The 14,552-nt window shown below is 39.8% G+C and overlaps 1 protein-coding gene across 6 annotated transcripts in view; it reads left to right on the top strand.

The window, feature by feature from the left end:
* The window catches only part of epb41l2 (erythrocyte membrane protein band 4.1 like 2), a 54,103-nt gene continuing 39,551 nt past the window's right edge, over nt 1–14,552 (top strand). For 4 of the 6 annotated variants that reach the window (XM_031755191.2, XM_039599471.1, XM_031755188.2 and 1 more), the window contains exon 1: nt 1–188. The gene's annotated coding sequence lies outside the window, so the exon portion shown is untranslated. Of the gene's footprint in view, nt 189–859; nt 911–14,552 lie in introns of those variants that run through there. The other 2 variants (XM_031755189.2, XM_039599470.1) reach the window with 2 other exon arrangements.

Genomic DNA, 14,552 nt, shown 5'->3' with positions numbered 1-14,552 from the left:
TATGAGGCGGGCCTTGGTGGATGATGGATACGTCTGCTTTGCGCCCTAGCCAAATCTTCGGTGTGGACTGTAGTTGAGATTTTTGGAGGCTGAGGTAGTGGGACGTTCGCTATTTTTTGGAGGAGAACGGAGCGCGAGTCCACATTTGGAAAAGTCTCCTCATACGCATCGTTGGAAATTAACAACAGGTAACGAATAATTTGGCCTCCTTTAAATCACGTGATTTCTACATCAGCTACTGCAGATGGTTCATTGCGTTGTGGGGGTATTTTGTACGTAATATATTGGTAGCGTACTTAACCTGCGCAAGTACGTATTGTAACCAGACGTAATTGTTCTAACGAGGCAGAGCAAACACCGTGTTTGTTACTGAAAGGTGTTATTTAGAGTTCTGGTCATACCTTCGCTGTAAGGCGCTTCATGGCGCCTATCTCCTTCCATATTATCCCTGTTATCACCTAAGCTACCTTCATGCCCCTTGCTCCTCGCGCGCGGATGTGTTTAGGTAGTTAGCATCAAAGATTTTGTGAAGCAGGTAAAAACCTGCCTAGCTTACATTGATTAAAAAGTCATTTTCTAAATGAATAGACTGAGTTTCCTTACTCGTGGTAGTTACATTGGGTTTCAGGTAGGTGAATGCTACCGCTGAGGTAACGGTAAGTTCACATTAACGGCTGGTTCGTCTAAATGGCCTGCATTTGTATAGCGCTTTACTCAGTCCCTAAGGACCCCAAAGCGCTTTACACTACATTCAGTCATTCACACACACATTCACACACTAAACACGCCATGGTAATCGTTGACTATTCAAACATCCGGCTCCGTTTTTGCGGGACAATGCGTGTAGCTCCTTCCTGCCGCTAAGTTAACAAGTAGTATACGGAGATTTAAAAGCACCACGTTGTTCAGAGTGAGTATGCAATTAAATTTTTTTTCATTTTTTTCTCCAGTCATTTGGGTGTGCTGACATGTGCTTTTAAAACCGTTTTCAAATAACTGATATTTGTTTGATATAGTTTCATGTTCGTGACTGGTTCACAAAGCTGTCTGGGAAACGCAGTCCACGTTGTTTGTTTACTGCATTTCAAAGATAGGTTTTTAACCAGGTGTTTTAAAAATAAGGCCCGGGGCCAGAATCGGCGCGGCAACGACTCCAAGCCGGTCCTTTGGACATCTTTGGAAAATGTGTAGGTGGGGATAAATTTTGAACTTCATTAGGATAAATACCCCCCTAGTGGTCATTTACACAACTCTAAAGTACTTAAGTAAAAGATAAACAAACACAAAAATTCCTGTTTTTTCACAATCCACTGTGGAATTTTTTTTTTTTTTTTACAAATTATACAATTTTTAAAAATTAATTACAGGACACTCTGGGCATTGAGTTACCAGTTAACTTTTTGTGCAGTTTTACATATTTATTTCTTACAGTTTAAACCCAAAGAGATGTGCTGGAAGACTTCTTTCATTTACTACATGTAGAAAAACTGAGAGGTACTGTTGAAATTCCACTTAAAAAATATTTTCAATAATCTTATATGGCCCAGTTAATATCAAAGTGGGCTGTATATTGCACATGATGTAAAATGAGCTTGACATATCTAGTTTAGGCTATGTTGGCTTGACAAAATACAATTGTTGCTCTCATGACCAGGATATTAAAGAGGAGGTGCTATTGGTGTAGTAACATAAATCTGTCTACATGCAGAACAATACTTGTGTTTCTTATTTGCTTTCTAGACAGCGCCGTAGAATCTGTGCTTTGACATGTGGGAAGGACGCAGCTACTTTACAGACAAATGCAGGCAGACTGGACAGAGCCGAGATTGTGCTGACTTGTAAAAACTCGGTGGCAACTAGCAAACGTATCTGTTCATGTCTGTGTGTTCAGTGCCACTGTTAACATTAATGAAGTATGCTGCTTTTCTAGAAGTTATTCTTTAAATGTCTCCTTGTGATTATCAAACACATCCAATATAAACACGGCTATCTGTGGTTGATGTTTAGAAGTACCACAACTTTGAGCAATACACACCAACTAATATTAGGACATCTAGCCATGTACTTGGTACCTAAGTGTCACTCTTAAATCTAATCATACACCATAGTATGTGATGTCAGGTACCCATGACTTTAATCAGCACCACTCCACTTGTGGTGTTCTGCTCTCTATGTGAAAGGAAGTTAGGTCAGATAGTAATGAAGGACATCAGGACAGAGATAAAGTCATGGACAGTAGATAGTCCCTGGCTGTGCCCCTAATGCATACACTGGGATCAAAGGCCTAACTATTGTTGTTTCTAAAAGTTAATCAGTTTATTTCCCAGGCTGCAACAGTTGTTGTACTTCCATGTAGCTGTGAAGTCTTTTTCATTCAGTGCAAAGATTTTTTGTAGGCTAGAGAAGACTTTGAGGACTTAAGAGCACAGCAGGCCAATTCTGCCCTTTCATAAATATTAGTGTGGTGACATACCACTTTAGATTCTCAATAGATTCAGGCCTGCCTAGTTGTAGCTGTGACCTTCAGACTAAACAGATGGATGCAGTGTCATCGTACTCACAAGCTAACAAGCTAGCTAACATAATGGTGGAGATGGGAAGCTGTTGATGTGATTCTTATTTCTCAGTGTGATGTAGGCCATAGTAAGTGTAGTCAGTAATAACCGTGCTCGAGAGGTAGGTACATTCAAAACAACCAACCACTAACTTTTTTATGTGTGTCTCTCAAACATCACTTGTTAATTTATGGTAATATTTTGACACCCACCAAAGACATTTTGACCTTCCGCAAAATTAAATTTACCAGAATGGAGATAAAATAAACTGGTCAAATATTTTTTTTTAAATTGGGTTTTAATTGAACAAAGCTTAAAATGCATTTTCGTTTATCAGATGTTTCTATAACTACTGATATGCAGATCAATCATTCTTTGTGCCTGTTTTGAGCTCCCCAAAAAACCCTTATGCAGGGCATTATGAGGATCTTTTAATTTCATTTATTTATATTATTTACATACACTTTAACATATTGATACATAGCCATGTGGGTTGCGTGCAGAACAACCAGCATGTCTGGATTTTCTTCTGTTATTTAAAAAAAACACAAAAAACCCCTGTGTGTGGACTCTGATGATGCTGCACCTTATTTGACTTGGCATGGGTGTTTATTCTAATATCATGAACAGAACGTAGATTTTCCAGTAATGTTGTTTCCGCTGCTATGTATCTCTGTTTGCAAACAAAGAGCTTGTTCAGTCCTCATGCACACAGCTACTGTACATTAACAAAAAGAGTTTTTGGAGCTACCTATCAGCCGAAGATTTTCTTATGAGACAGCTGTGTTCTTAGAATTAAATGCAGTTTCTGAGCTTCTGTTCTCATATTAACAAGGGACACCTATACAATTTAATCCAACCCAGTACAACATCAAAAAAGCGACTGAGGAAATAAAATATTATTGTATTTGGTGATGCATGTTGTTTTGCTTTGCAGGTGTTTAGGTTATTGTTGTGTAGCAGCACAGGTTGCGCACTTAGAGGCAAGTATAACACTTCAGTATTTAAAGCTTTCATGATTAGCAGCCACATTTTAATGGGAATGTGCAGTGGAACATATTTTAGTCCACATTCAGTATAAATTTTGGTGTAGGCAGGAAGGACAATGTTTTGTAAGCTGTAAAGGGAAGCCCAGAGGCAAGCGTGTCTGTTTCTGGGGTGTGTTTTTTCCTGTCAGGCTCCTCGCTGCGTGTATAGTTTTATCTATAATCATCAGTGCCATGTTCATTGTCAGGCTCTCAGGATGTGCAGAACAGTGGCAGCTCTGTCAAACCCACTAATGAGAAGCCTTAATTGGTTGTTCTGGTGGGAGAATCTGCTCATTAGATCTAGCTGGAACTTAACTCTGAGCTTGCTGGAGTGCAGAGTGCAGAAACCTTGCATTTCCTTTGGGTTTTGTTTTCGATTGTGTTTTTTTAGCTGCTTCCGCAGCCCTGTGAATATCTGTATTGTGCATTCTGTGTCAGTTTACACCCCTAAAATCTATTTAACTGACCCACATTGACATCACTTAGTACTAGCCCACTTCACTTGCGTTAGATCTGGTAGCAAATATAATAAAATGTACAGATTATCTATCCCCTACTGTTATCAGTTGCTTGCTAGCACCTTTCTCTAATAAGCAATCTTACTCTTCCCTTAGGATGGGTGTACACAAGACTTGGGGAAGTAATCACTCTATAGATAGTCACTACAATAAACTATAGTACACCACTGTGTATGAGGGCAAGTTGAAAGGCGAAATGAAGGAACACTGACACATGTAGTGAGGAAGTAAGAGTCAGACACAAGAGAAGAAAGAGAGTGAGAGTGCCAGAGAGAGTGAAAGATATTGCTTAACCATTCGTAAAGGCTATGGGAACATCCATGCGTGTGTGTTTGTGTGCGTATGTGTGTTTTCATCCTGACCCTGTGGGTTCAACGGGAGCAGAACTCGTCACATCAACTCAGATGCACACAGATAATCCTGCTGTCCTCCATCAGTTTGAATGAGTTGTGCCGTGTTGTTTTTATAAAGTAGCATATGGGGGGGGCATTCACATATCCAGGTGACTGCAATTTTCTTATCCATTTTCCAGTGAATGAAAGTAGTTACTATAACCACAAAACACACTCTGAGGCTTTCATCTTCTCCATGAGTGTAATGACATTTGGCGCAGTCACAACAGTTATTAAGGTGAACATATTGTACAGTGTGGCAGTCAGCCTCCACAGGCAGGTATTATCCTCTGTAGCTTTCACAGCCAGCAGGCACCACAGGACTCCGATTCACGCAGAGAAGATCACAGAGGCACGGATGAATGGAAACTGTAATGCAGTGTTCAGCTTATTACCGCCACAGAGACGGTGAGTAGAGCAGTGTGCGGAAGGGGAATGAGGGATGGAGAAGTAAAGGGCGTGTTTGAAGGAGAGGACAAAAAGGAAGAGGGGAGGTGAAGTAGTTTTTCTGAGGTTCAGCCACCTAAATGTCAAAAACGTCACATTTTCTTTTCTTAAATGCAAGCGTCCCTTGTAGTAGAATAGGATGCCCTTGTGTTGAAGGGCAACATTTTACATCAGAGAAGAAAAAAGAAAGGGCAAACTGCCTTCCCTGGCAAGTGTCAAGCTCTGAAAGAAATGATAAAATAAAAACAGAAAGAGGGCGTGGGCCTGTGGATCTGGCCCAGAGCCAGACATAGTTAAAAAGAGATTAATCAGCAGAGGGTCACATTCTCAGAGAGAGGCTGAACAGACCAGAGGCAGTGACTTCATCTTTTGAACGCCACAGCTTGGGTCACAAAACAAGACAGTCTTGGCACTGAGAGTATCAGCTAGAAAAGACTGGTAATATTATGTTCTTGATAGTGATATCATATCTTGCGGCATATCGTCAGGATTGCTTCCTGAAACTTGACAGTTGAGACTTAAAGGTTTTTTCAGGTTAATCTTCTCAGGGATCACTTCCATCATCTATAGTTAGGTACTCTAAAAATCTATTCAATGAAAAAGTATAAAAGGCAAGCAAAGTAGCATAATGCATGATGACCTAGGGCCGTGTAAATAATCTAAACATGGATTAAAGAGTACTGTTATATTAATCATCAAATGTTCATTTGTTTATTTCTGTGAGTGCAGCCGCACTAACTTGTTCTCATTAGCAGCCACTGACATGCTCTGGAGTTTGTAAAACATTTTGGAAAGAGTGTAGTGAACCCAGTGACTGTGAATTTGTGAGAGTGGGAAACTAACAGAAAGTAGGGTCAGTAGTCTTTCTCATTAGCCAGAAGTATTTGTGACAGAGAGTGGTAGCAAGGAGCTCAGAAACTGGCAACGAACAAAAGTCAAACATAATACCCAGTGAGGACATAAATATTCAGGTAATGAGACTTCTAAAGTCTTAATCAAAGTTATTGATACTTTGCTGTTTAAATTGCATCTGCCATTTTTCTTTCGTGATCTTGATAATCAAGACTTAAATTGATGGATGTACATGGTGAGGACTAGTTGACAATGTCTGTGTGCGTCTTTGTAATGTCAGCATCTACCTTTTCTGCTAGCTATGTGCCTGCAGTCAAGTTTCTTTATACAACTTCACTAACTTCAGCATGACTAACTTCACTAGCAAGTATCTTTGCTCTCATTAGTGATGTACCTGCCATATTTGCCATGTATGAAAGAGTCTTGTTTTAGTTGCCAGTCTTGACTCTAGTTGCCCCCACCCTATATGTTTAAAAGTGAAATATTACTGGGTCCAGTCCAATCTAGTAATACAGCATAGTATATTTATACTTGAACAGTATACATGAACAGTATATTTATACATGAACCTGACACATTCAGATGTTGTTAATGTGGGATCTGTGGTCCCACGCTGGTGTACATTTGTGTAGGTCTTTGGCTATGCAAACTGAAGGACTATGGATATCCAGTCATGTGTGGTGGGAATGCTGATTGGTTGAAAAGTTTGTTTGAACAGGAAAGAATGATGGTGGAGTTCACCACATAGAAGGGGGCGGGGACAACATGAGAAGCACAGACAGTTGTTTTTACCATTTGAATTTGCATCACGACAAAGAAGTTCACTGACTTTTATGGCTTCTTTGTTCTGTTTGGCAGGGGCTTCACCATCACTGTAGAAAATATGGATGACCTCATAGGTTACCAAAAGTGAAGCCAAAACATGTCATCTGCCCCTGGTTGTTTGGCTATAGTATCGGTCATGACCCCTGACCCCTACATGTTAGCTAGCAGGTCCCGCAATTGTGTGGTTTCACTATTGTACAGTGGGAGGAAGTGGAGCCTGGTTGTCAATCATCTATACAGTCAGTGGGGCTAAGTTAAAGGACCAATAACAGTGCAAACACATGTTTAGAGTGTTTAGAATATCCCACTGTACTGGATGTTTTACACGGTTTGACACCGTCCCCCTGGTGACAGTACACTACTACAACATACAGATGATGGTCCACAAAGGAGGCTTAATGGAAAAGAGTGCGTGTCTGAAAGTGGCGTCAGAAATTCATAAATACATGTTGTTTCAAACTTCGTTGCACTTGCTTTTCTGCTAGCTACCTGCCTGCAGTGAAGTTTCTTTATACGAGACACTATCCATAAATTCTAGAAGACAGCTTACTACTGTAGTCCTCAAATCTGAAGCATGTAAATCCTAATGGAGTTTTAATCTTTAAATCTTCTTTAAAATGACATATTGCCCACTTTTCATAGTCTTGGGCATAAGTGTTTATTTTTTTTTTAAGCCCATAATGTGACCCTCTCATAAAGAAAGAAACAGAGGTCCTTTTTGACATTTAGCCTTTGTGTCATACTGTACTAGCAGCGACTGCCAAAATATTATTGCAAGGGAAACAAAACATCTGTATGACATAACACAGACACACATGAATGTACGGATGTTTTGCTCTCAGTCATTTCCTGTTTGTTTTTTTGTTTTTTTTGTAATTTTTTTTTAGATGTGGTAGATTTCTGATGAAAGTAGGATATGGTAGCCAAAAATGCAAATTAAAAGATAGAGGTATGGGAGATCGGTTGGGGGGGAGTCAGGAAGAGAGTTACTTCCTGTTTCCTGGTTGGAGGTCAGAGGTCACTGATCTGAGATTTAGCTGATATAAGATGACTGATAATCTGCGGGGTTATGTCATTTGCTTGCACAATAAGAGATGGTCACATAAAGATGTATGAATATATGTCTTCACTTTAAAGGCAACACGGCCTTGCAGTAATTGAGAAAATGGCACAATGTTCTGAAATTGAGGACATCTTGCAGTGTTCACAAAAGGGATGGCTAATTTTAGATTTCAGGGTTAAGGTTAGTAGTTACGAAATGAATGGCAGGGAGCTGTGATGGTGGTGTGTGCTCATGTTGCAGTGGTCTGAATGCTCACTGTAGCATGAATGGAGAACATGCTGATTACTCCTGACGAGGGCTGCTGATTACTTTACTTGTCGGTCATTCTGTGGATAATTTCCTTTCCTAATGAACACAATAGTCTTTTTAGTCTATAAGTGATCATAAAATACAAGAAAACCTCTCATCACAGTCCAAAAACTGCTTATTTTATCTGAGGAACTCACTTAAACTTTGCTCTTATTAGTGTGTGAAGAATAAAAATCGGCAAACATATGTAAACAGTATGTGTGCCAAACAGACTAAATGGTTGAGGCATGGCATGTTTTGACAGTTTTCTGACAGACTGCAAGGCTTTTAGAGTCTTTCTAATCAATACTTGATGAGTCGTGCATCCTCTTTAGGCTCTGGCAGAGGACTAGGATGGGTTTCGCTCTGTCTAAATCAGCTTGCCACACAAGGCGACCGTAACAAAGAGCCTTGATGACCATGAAGTCATTTGTTTTGCCAGAGCACCTGTTGTCACCACCCTCTATGGGATATACATTGCCATAGCAACACCACACCCACTGCTTGCTGAGCCGCACAGTTTCACTGTGGGTTTCGCTGTCTTCATCTTTCACTCATTCTTTATCACCTTCCAGCTAATGCCTACCTTTTTCCTCTCTCCCTTTCCGTCTTTTTCTCCCACCTCCCCCCCTCTCTTACACACACACAGTAAATTGTATCTCCTCCTTGTGTGACCCACCCATACTTTCTCTCTTTGTCTCTCATTCACACAGACTGGGCACTTGCGCCTGACTGCTTTAATCGCTGAATAGGGGAGTTTAGCATTTCACAATAGCAGTTATGAGCTGACCCATTATTCTCACCCCCACACAGAAAGAGAGGCTCAACCCTGGAAGAGTAGATGCATGAAAAATACCATATAATATAATTAATTTATTGCATCGTTAGTATGTGCTATGGCATTATTGCATCATTGTTGATATGTCATGATAATAAAGCGATATATGAGATAATATTTTCATTAGTTAGTAGTTAAATAATGCCAAAAATGACAGCACAAAAGCCTGATATTCACAGGTTGCAGTTTCTAAATTGCTTAGGCTATGCTGCTTCAACCCCTGTATAGTAAAAGCATATTCCTGGTGTTTCTAAGCCTTGTATAAAGAAAAATATAATTTATACGTATGTAAATGAAACCCTAAACTAAATATTATTTGCAGGGGAATATAACATAGGATCCATAGACAGAGGTAATGGACTGAGAACTAGCACCTGTTGAAGAGTAGAGTTTAGTACATGAGATTTGACAGTAATGACATAGTGACTAAAGTAATGACACAGTATTGGTCACTTAAGAATCACCCAGGAGGTGAACTTTCATTTGTTAAGCTCAAACCAAAAGCAAAAAGGCACCAAGGAACAATTGTGTCAATGCCTGTGTTTATTTCAAGCCAGTGAGGTTGACATCAGGTGTAGTTGAAGAGAAAGAGAGTTGGATGAAGGGATGAATGGATAGACTGACAGACCGGCAGGGAGACTGACAGACACACAAACATAAACAGGGATTATCCTCTGTGTAATCCCCAGTTTGAGGGTCAGAGTGCAGTGTACAGAAACAGGCATGTTCTGAATTTTCACACCAGCAGTATGTGTGTACATCTGTGTGAGGGTGTGTCAGAGCGCAGTAGTCATCATACACTCAAAGCTTGTGTGTCTATTAGAGATACTGAGAGTATGTTTTTACATATGTGTGAGAATCTGCTTCGTGTGTTTGTGTATGCATGTGTCACTGGATGGCAGATGGACAAATCATGCAAGAGAACGGCAGAGATTAGGATTGTGTATCTGTTTGGTTATTTCAAAACAGGGCTCTGTAACTATCAGCTGTTCGGCTGTGGCGGAATAGTTTGGAAAGCTTTTAGCTTGTTTGGATGACCCAGAGCGATCTGCAACTTTTTAATTCAATAGGCTCAGCTGCATGCAGGCCCGCTGATTTCCAGCACTTTGTGTTTTGGACTCCATTGGACTCTGTCAGAAACAACCTTCGCTGCTCAGCTGAAACGCTTGAAAACATTTCTCAGTGCACAGCATGACAAGGGAGTGAACCACTCATTGACTCAAACAATGCAGCATTGACGTGAAGGTAGTCATTTTGCATGCATGTAAACAGTAGGTTTTACATGTAGATAACACCTCTGAAGAGTTTTTAGGTTTTCTAGCCATAATGCTGCTCCAAAAACCCAGCTCAGCATTTGAATGATTGTTCTGATATTTTGTGTTGCTATTCATGGTTCCAGCGTGAAGTATCCCACCTACTAACAGGCCAAATTTAAAAATTATTCACTGAATTATCTCTACTTAATTATCTTATCAGGCAGCTAGATTATTGTTAGAAATAAAATAATATTAGGTTTTATGTTGTGATGACAATACACAAGTCTTTTTAGTCATTTTTATTTTATTTTATTAAGAGCACATTTGCAGTACTGTGTAATCTGTGTGTAAATATAGATTGAAAATTGGCTTGTGAATGTTCTTCCATGTGCTAATGCTGCTTATGCTAGTTAGCCACCTGAAGCTGTTAGTGGTTAATTGCTAATGCATGCTAGTGTGAAAAAAGTTGTAAAGATTCTTCAGGGTTAGTGTTAGGTGAATCGCCTGGGAGGTATGATTGGTGATTATCCCTAATTATGAAAAAAAAAAAAAAAACTAAACAAAGAAAATTGTATTCTTTTAATTAAAGTGTAAAGTGAAACTGTTGTCCCAGAAAGTTTCAAATTTGAAGAACTGTTAAACCAGTGGTGGCATAAAAAGAAATGTCTTGATAATTTCAAGATTTCAAATGTGTAAGTATATACACTTGGCCTCTACATTAGGTACATGTGTATATCTAATCAGCCAATCACATCGAAGCAACTCAATGCATTTAGGCATGTGACATGATCAAGATAACCTGCTGAAGTTTTATATATTTTATCCAGTAGGTCCCGGGTCTACGCCAGGGTCTCCTCCTGGTAGGATATCCCCGGTTGGAACATCTTACCCAGCAGGCGACAGCCTTAGCCATCTCTTTTGATGTGGAGGAATAGCGTCTGAACCCCTCCCAATGACTAATCTCCTCACCCTATCACTAAGGCAGAGCCCAAACACCTTTCGTTATGCAGAGAGCTGCTTAACATTTAGGACACAGTAATTTACCGGCATTGGGCATCAAATAAAAGTTTAACAATTAACAAACAACTAGTATGTCTGGTACCAACCGTAGTGACAACCTTGACATTAGTCGGCTAGTCGCCTAATCCCTAAAAGTGGCACCTAAATATGTCAAAAAGCTTTTAAATAAGATCTAAACATAGACGGTGCACTCACCATACTTTAATATATGTTGTTGCTCTCATAAAAGCTCCTCTTTGGTATCATTTGCAGTCTTTCTGAGTTCAAATAGAAATAAGAAGAATGGTTTTGCCCCTTTCGCCTGGCAGCTGTGACTATCATTCAGCTGGTACGCATGAAATGGACATTGTTGTGTTCAAGAATTCAGTGTGAGAACAAATCAAGAAACGGGCCCTTTGTTCATCCAGCACTACAGCAGCTGATAAGGGGAAAGCTGGAGGGTTGTCCTCTGTGCTGTGACAAAGTCCTCTGCAGCAGAAAAAAACCTTTGACGGTCAATAGATGCTGCAGACATCAAGGTAGTATTTAGCTAGCTAGTTTTGGCTAAATGAGGAATCTGACTGTCACTGACCTTCCACTATATGTGCGTATTTGAGTCCGCTGCCTAATAATGCTGCACCCCTGCTTCCACCTCTAGAGACCAGAGTTTTGAAGGTACTTTCTGTGCTGCAGAAAATAAGTTTTCAAACACTTTAGGGAATTGTGCTCTTATGGGTGAAGGATCACCACTCTGGCAGCTATTTCTGATTTCAGCTTTTAGGGTTTGTTTAATTCTGTTCAACAGGAATAAAACTAAAACTTTTTGTCATCTTAGTGACATAAAGTTTATGGTTCTCAGGACCTCAAAACTAAACAGCTGTGAATATTATTTTCATTTTAAATTAAGTTTAGATTGATACCTTGATGAAACAGTTGGTCTCAGGGCAGTTATCCAGAATATTCAGTCAGAATGTTGAAGGTCCTGCCAGGAGTGTTCCAGTAATCCAAAAAAAAGGATTAATAGGTATGAGTGTCTTTTTTTCTTTTCTTTTTAAAAAAATACATAACTTTGTAACTTCCTGACATTCACTGAAATGAGTGAAACTAATGCTAATGTTGCTATCAGGGCCTAGAAATGAGTTTGTGGAAAAACATTATTATTATTATTGTTATTATTAGTGCCATATAGGGATTTTAACCTGCAGGGGTAGAAGTTGGCTGCTGGTACTCCCTTTGCTAGCATTAGCCGAGTTCTACCCTTTTAATTTTTACTTTTACTTTTTAAATTTAAGTTAGAGTCAGATTGATAGCGAAATTGTGAGCAAAGACATCCCGATGTTCTATGTTCCCTATGTTACATACTTGCTGGATGACCCAATGACATTTGCTACCACTGGAGGGATGTGTATATAACAGCAAATTGATCTAGGCTACGTCCACACGTACTCGAGTATTTTTGAAAACGCAGATTTTTCTGTGCATTTGCACCTTTCGTCCACACGTAAACGGCGTTTTCGGTCACTGAAAACGGAGATTTTTAAAAACTCCTGCCAGGGTGGAGATTTTCTAAAACTCAGTTTTTGCGTTTACGTGTGGATGAGGAAAACGGAGAAAACGCAGCGTCAAAGGTGTGCGCCTTTGTTGACGTCACACCGTGCGCCAGGTTATTGTTTCGGTGAAATGAATTTCTACAATGGCGGACTTAGACAAAATACCGTTACTGTTAATTTTACTCTCTGCAGTGTTTAAATGCTTACATATACACAGTTACTGTCCCTCCACACTAGGGCTGCCACGATTAGTCGACTAGTCACGATTACGTCGACTATTAAAATCGTCGACGACTAATTTAATAGTCGACGCGTCGTTTGAAGCTTTGTAAGATCCCAAAAGACGCAGGAATAAGTAGTAGTATTTAAGAGTGTAATAACGGACTGAAACAGAAGATGGCAGCACTGCATGTACAAGGATGCCAGCTGCCGTTAAACCCCGAAGAAGAAGAAACTGTGTCCCAGAATTCATAGCGCGGCCCAGCGCAGTTGTCAACAATGGCGGCAGCTAGTTAGTTTTAATATTACTCTTATTATTCTTTCTGGGTCACAAAATAAACGTTTAACATATTTTCAGGTGAGAATGTAGCTGTGTAAACCTCAAATATCTGCTCAGTCTATCAAGACACCACATATTTTCAAAAGCGCTCCGGCGTTTTCCGAGGCGTCTGTTACCCACCAGCTCGATAGCGAGCCGGGGTTCTAGGCTCATTAGAGTCGGTGAGAACACCGGACTCCCGGCAAATCGTTTTCAAACTCACCGCCGTCTTTCGCTACTCAGGTTAAACATGTAATATAAGTCACTTAGATAACTTAAAAATGTTATTGTTTGGCTTTTTTTTAGTATTTTATTTGTTCCTGGGTAAATCGGTTTGGCTGAGAAATAAAGTTATAGTTTTTGCACAGATGAATAAACATCAAGCAGATAACTGATTATCAGAAGTGTGAGATGCTCGAGAATATACTCCGGTGTCCTGTTATATTTTAGATAGCAAGGAGCAGACGGCTGAGTTTATTAAACTTCACTGAAACAATCTGCAAATTTCATTAAAAGTGTAATAAACTATCATCTTGTCTTTATTTTTAGTTAGCACATACCTTAAACACTTCAAGCTGTAAGCTAATGATAGTTATATAAGAGCAGACGCATGCTGGTGCAATAAGCTGTACATTTTACGTCCAATGGATGCATGATCTGATTAGTCGACTAATCGCAAAAATAATCGGTGACTAGTCGACTATCAAAATAATCGTTTGTGGCAGCCCTACTCCACACATAGGAGTCAGTTCTGCTTCTATGCGCCATCTTTGTTTACTCTTTCCCACCCAGGCTTTTAGACTTCTGATTGGCCAACATTTCTACACGGTTAGGAATATATCGTCACCTGCTGCTTTGGCATGTTCCTAGCAGCGTTTTCCTTCGTTTTTGGCTTTTACGTGTGGATGGGATTTTTTTTTTTTAAAACCAAAACGGAAAATACCCGTGTACGTGTGAACGTAACCCCAAAGTGAAGGCTTGCTGTCTTTACTCATAGCTTTTTAGAAGCGTCATGCACAGAGCTTCGTTCGCATTGGCTGACTAAACCCGAAACACGTGCAACCATTTTACTCACTACATTTTCGTGTACTGCTTGCCATCTTTCGTAGGTCACTGAGCTCACTTGAATGTTCATTTTTGTACCATGCACTACAATATATGACCTCAGTTTCATGGTGGTATTAAAAATTATACCATCATAATTTTTAAAGGCTGTAATTCAGTAATATTGCCTGACCCTACAAGTACAGTAATCACATGAAGAGGTGAAAAAGCCTTAAGTCAGTGTGTCGGTGTATCTGTTGCAAGTTGCAGTCTTCCTCATCTTTCAGAATCTGCTGAATCTGAGTCACTCTGCTTCATAGATGAATGCTTTGTGTGTTTCAGTGGCAGTATCATTGGAG

Source organism: Oreochromis aureus, linkage group 15, assembly GCF_013358895.1.
Source record: "Oreochromis aureus strain Israel breed Guangdong linkage group 15, ZZ_aureus, whole genome shotgun sequence".
In the NCBI taxonomy this organism is placed as follows: domain Eukaryota; kingdom Metazoa; phylum Chordata; class Actinopteri; order Cichliformes; family Cichlidae; genus Oreochromis; species Oreochromis aureus.
This window is presented reverse-complemented; position numbering and strand designations above follow the sequence as displayed.